Below are 5,444 nucleotides of genomic sequence, written 5' to 3'. Positions count from 1 at the left end.
AGAGAGAGAGAGAGAGAGAGAGAGAGAGAGAGAGGTTGTAGCGTGGGAAGAAAGAAAGATCCTCAACCTTGTCACCAGACCAGGAGCCAAGTCCTTGACCAGAGGAAAAACGAATCACACCAAGACGCAAGAAACCATCCACAAACAAAGCTGAAAGAATGAAAAAGAAGCTTAAAACCAAAAAAGCAATATAAAAATTAATGAATGATTACCATGTAATTTGCAAAAAAGGGCACAGTATAACAGAGGGGTTGTAATCATATAAAACAGATGCTTAACTACAATCTCCATTTTTGGTTCGCCAGCAGAGAAACAAAAAACCAGGATGATTTTTTTTACCAAAAATTAGCTTTCCTTCTCTGCCAGAAAAAGAAGAGCTTTCCTTCCTGCTTATCTTCCTGATCATCTGTTACAATTTGGATTACCCCATTCGCTATCTGTACCATGCTTTGTATATTTACAGTCCAAGGAAAAAAGATTACGCATATCAGGAATGGCTCTTAACAAATTCCAACAAATAAAGGAAGATCAAACATCTACCCTTATCACCATTAAGAAAGCTTCGCATCCCTTCGACAGTCTCTACTACCATCTAGAAACGCCATTGCCATACTCAAATGCCCATGCCCCACGCTGCCTGGACGGGGGAACTCCGAACTCTACGACCGGTGCCGGTCCCTCCGACCTGAACCACCAGACACTAAATTCGACGATCTCGAATAAGAAGAAGAAGAAGAAGATCGAAGCCTGCCAAAGAAGGAGAAGAAACTCCTGATCGCGCGCCCGATCCCGCTACTCGGCCTCGTCCTGCTCCTTCGAGCAGTGACCCAAGGTATCCGCCTGGGCGCAGCCCCTGAATTGAAATCACCATCCATTTCCGTATACACCATCGGAAGCTCGTGCTCCCCCGCGAGCCGGCTGCCGGAAAACCTCCCCACCGCGAACCCACCACCAGGAAGCCTCCAAATCGTCAGCCCCACCGTCTCTTCCTCCTCCGGCGCATCGCTCATCCCGGGCGCGCTCCTCGCCCGGACCTGCGCATCGGTGGGAAGCTCATGGCGGCAGACGGGGCAAGAATTGTGCAGGGAGAGCCAGGGAAGGATGCAATCGGAGTGGTAGATGTGCTTGCAGGGCATCTCCCGGGCTTCGGAATCGAGCTCGAACGGCTCCTTGCAGACCGCGCAGTGAGAATCTGTGCAGGTGTGCTCGGCGAGGATCTTGATCGTGGGCATCGACTCGACCGCGCTCTTGGACGCGGGCGGGTGCTCGCAGCGCCCGATGCCATTCGCCTCGATCTGAGTCAGCTGGTCGAGGAGGTGATCAAAGCCGGAGCCCAGCAAGAAATTCGACATGTTCGCCGGAAGCGGCCGGAGCCCCGAACCGGCGCCGTCTTCGTAGTAGAGCTCGAAGGCGCCCCTCTCCGCCACGGCCGGGACCGTCCCGCCCTCGGCTCCTTCGGCGGGTCCGCGGAGGACAATCACAGGATTGAAGGGCGATCGCGACCCACTGGCCCTGTTCCTCCTCCTGAAACCGGAACCCCGGTCGGAATTCCCGCGTGGCGTTCGCCCGGGCGATCCAGGAGCGCCTCCGCCGAGCATGTACATCGAAGCGACGGCGGGCGGGAACCGGTGCCTCCGGCCGTCGAACGACCTCCTCCCGCTGTCGATCTCCTCCACGAACCCTCCATCGCAATCCGGGCACACGACGTTCTCCCTGCCCTGGACGCTAACGAACCGGCTGCATCGGTAGCACCAGTAGGAGGAGCTCAGCGAAGACATCTACAACACTCTCTGTCTTCCTATCGTCTCACCCTCAGAAAACCGACCACTATATCCCTCCCCAAACACGAAACCCTAAAATCCGCGAACAGAAACCCGAAAAGAAAAACCGAATTTCTTCGAATGAAAACGGATTTTCCCCGGGAAATGAAGCCCTACAGGTAAGAATTCCCAGAACTCCGATCAAAATCACCCTAAAATTTTCCGAGAGATCCCCTGGAATTTCTCAACCGACGGAACGCCTCAACGGAATTTGAAACCGTACGTTCGTTTCGCTCGCGAGAGACGAAAGACGACGAGACCTTTCACAGAGAGAAAGAGAGAGAGGCGTTGGGGTGGGTTTGAAGAGCGGACGAGAAAAAGGAGATCGATTTTTGAAGATAAAGAAGAGGACGAAAAGGTCTCTCTCTCTCTCCACTCGGAGAGAGAAAGCGGAAGCTTCAAGGCTTCAACGGTGAAGACGCGTGAGCGTGTAACGACGACTCGGAAAGTCGACGTGGCAGTGATGGGGATGAGCTGGATTGACTGACGGAAGCCGTTAATTGGCCGTCCGCGGTTCCGACTCCTCCCCATCGCAAGCCGAGCCGGCGCGAAGATACAAGTTGGCGCTGCGCCGATCCTTTTTGCTTCCTCTCTCCTCGTTCCCCTCGGCGAGGCGTGGGTGACGTTAGTGGGTTTTCCACTTTTTTAGTGACAGTTCTGCCCTTGTTTTAGTATTTTGAGCCTTCCATCCCATTGCAAAAAGTTGTGCGACTGCTGATTTTTTTAGGAAAATTTCAAATACCACTCGAACTTTTCGGTCACGCCAAGAGAGCATGCAAATTTCTCAGTAAAGTTTTTTTTTATTGTTTAACCAAATTTTTTTAATTATAAATTAACATTAAATAACTTATATTTTAAAATTACTATTTTACCCTTACAACTGGTGAAATAAATAATATATATATATATATATATATATTTAATAAGCAAGCTAGGGTTAGGCACTCCTACCATATTTATTAATCAAAATGTGCAAGGAATGAAAAAAATGGATTCCAATCCGGTGCCATATCCGTCCATAAACAACTCTCCCCAAACACTGCAAGACAAGCTAGGGATTTAGCAACACTTTTAAAACTCCTAAAAACAAAACAAACCCTTCCTCGAGAGAAATGGGATATCGCCGAGATGATTCCGATATGATACTAGATGAGTTGTGATTTTTTTTTTCAAAATTTCTTGGCCACCAATACCATTTTTTTTAAAGACAAGCTTGGGATAGTCAGACTCTTACTCGTGATACAACTATAACATTGGGTTTTGAACCTGCAACGTCTCAAGACAAGGTGACGTGCACAAGCTGCTCCTACTATACAAAAGAAGTCAATCTATCATAACGGCTAAAGATACTAAAGATATTAATTTTAACTCGTCCTTGGGGAGGTGGGTTCTAGTAAAGGAGATTTAGTCATCAGAGACGAATAGGATGGTCATAGGAATGGCAGTAAGGCGGGGCGGTGCACAAGGTCTCCACCCCCGCCCTGCCTCAAGATTTTATCCTCCACCCCTGCCTCCATCCCCGGTGGGGAATGGATTTTATCCTCCATCACCGCCTTCATCCCCGTTTCATGTCCTCCATCCCCGGTTCAAACGGGGATGAGGTGGGGCGGGGCGGGGATATTGCGGGGAAAAGTGGTCGGGGCAGGAATGAGGCGGGGATCGTGGTGGGGACGGGGCGGGGAAAAGTGCACGTCCATCCCCACCTCCACCCCCGGACGGGGATGGATTTTAACCTTCGTCCCCGCCTCCATCCCCGTTTCATACCCTTCATCCCCGGTCCAAACGGGGCGAGGCGGGGCCCCGCTTTCCCCCGGTCCACTGCCATCCCTAGATGGTCATGACCACCCAACAGTCTAAGAACATGTTTACGAACAGCTTGTAAACCATATTTACAGGAGGCTTCTTGCTATATGAGAAAACTTGTTTGCTCAAAAGCTCACTTTAGAAGCTAAAAAACTCTTTTCTCCCTCGAATGAAAGGGAAGCTTTGAGAAAACTCACTTGCAAAATATGGAAGATTTTCTTTAATACGAAGGTCAATTCCTCTTTGTTTCCAAATCGATTCCTTTTATTTTCATAATATTTCTCACTTCTTACTCGTTTTCTCTTTATTTCTTAATTTTTCTTATTAAAATTTTATAATTTTATATAACATGCTTACATGTTGGTTTTATTTTTTTTTTTTATATTTGTATTCATGTCATTTATTATTTACTTTTGTCTGCACTTCATATTGCTTTATATGTGTTTCTTTTTCATTTTTATGCACTTGCATAATTGGTTTATAACTACATCCAGCTTCCCGCTTCATACTACTTTTTTTAACACTGGCTTCCTCTCTTCCGCTTCAGGCATCGCTTCTCATATCCATTTCATTAGTGATAACTATGATGTAAACACTTACTAATCATACCATGCTCGAATTCTCTAGAATCATGAAAAATAAGTTCATTTCTAATAAACCAAATCTTTCATATTATGTTCGAATCCCATGGGTGTCAGTACTCCTTCCACAAGCCGAAGCATGGCAAGCAGTGCCAGCTTATTTAGGTTTCTGATCCTGGGGGTGGTTTATCTGTGTAAATATAAAAAAAAAATCTTTCATATTATAATATGAAATGAAACCATCCAACTAGCCCGAACCAGTTGATCTCTATATTTCTTAGATCTCCATCTGAAGAGGCCCTCTAAGATATTACCTGAAATCTGATGATGAACACTAAAGAGGGATATCACTTGGCAACAACCAACTAGGAAAATAAAATCCAAAGTGTTTCAGCAGATCACGAGTTAACAGGCGATTATGATAGGCCAACTACAAAGTTAAAGCCGCCCTTGGATGATGGTTTTTGCACCACACACCAACTTGCTAGCTAATATGCTTTTGAATCAGATTGGTAATCACACCATCGAATATTTTTTAGATTTGATATAGTAGTATTTTTTTACATTGAAAAATCATCATTAATCGTAACTTTGGTCGAACCCGGATCCACTACAAAATTTCACAAACCATACTAGTAGGGCTGGTAAACGAGCCAAACGAACCGAACAGGGCACGTTCGGGCTCGGCTTGTTTACTAGTGGATTGAGCTCGTGGTTCAGCTTGTGTTCATGTTTACCGAGCCGAACTTGAGCTTAGCTCGTGCATGAATGAGATGAGCCGAATACGAGCTGGCTCGTGTAAAAACATTCCATGTTATTTATACATAGTATATACATTTTTATGTATATATTATACTTGAAAATATATATAACTTTTTATAAAATATACTTAATAGTTCATATTTTATGTATATATTTTTCATTCATCTTTCATTTTTTTTATATAGTTTATGCTTTCTTCCTTTTATATATTACACAAAGTATATATTATTCATAAATATACATATATTTTATCTATATGAGTACTATCGAGCCGAGCTGAATACCTTGTGTTTGGGCTAGACTCGTTTAAGCTAAATGAGCTATTCGTGGCTCAGCTCGCCAACTATACGAACCGATCATGAAATGAGCCAAACCGAGCCAAGTCACCCTCGGTTCGTTTACCAGCCCTACATACTAGGCTCCATATATTAATTGGACCCTTTGAGTCTTTCATGGATTTTAACTGGACCACCTTCTT

General features: G+C 45.4%; 1 pseudogene across 1 annotated transcript; it reads right to left on the bottom strand.

The window, feature by feature from the left end:
• Positions 1 to 240: 240 nt before the first annotated feature.
• LOC149821369 (E3 ubiquitin-protein ligase RDUF2 pseudogene) lies at positions 241 to 2,133 on the bottom strand (annotated as a pseudogene). Its single transcript, XR_016426477.1, has one exon. The product of XR_016426477.1 is annotated as an E3 ubiquitin-protein ligase RDUF2 pseudogene (transcript).
• Between the last annotated feature and the right edge of the window lie 3,311 nt (positions 2,134 to 5,444).

This window comes from Nuphar pumila, chromosome 12 (assembly GCF_984573655.1).
Source record: "Nuphar pumila chromosome 12, dmNupPumi1.hap1.1, whole genome shotgun sequence".
In the NCBI taxonomy this organism is placed as follows: domain Eukaryota; kingdom Viridiplantae; phylum Streptophyta; class Magnoliopsida; order Nymphaeales; family Nymphaeaceae; genus Nuphar; species Nuphar pumila.
Note: the sequence above shows the minus strand (reverse complement) of the source record. Positions and strands in the feature narration are given on the sequence as shown.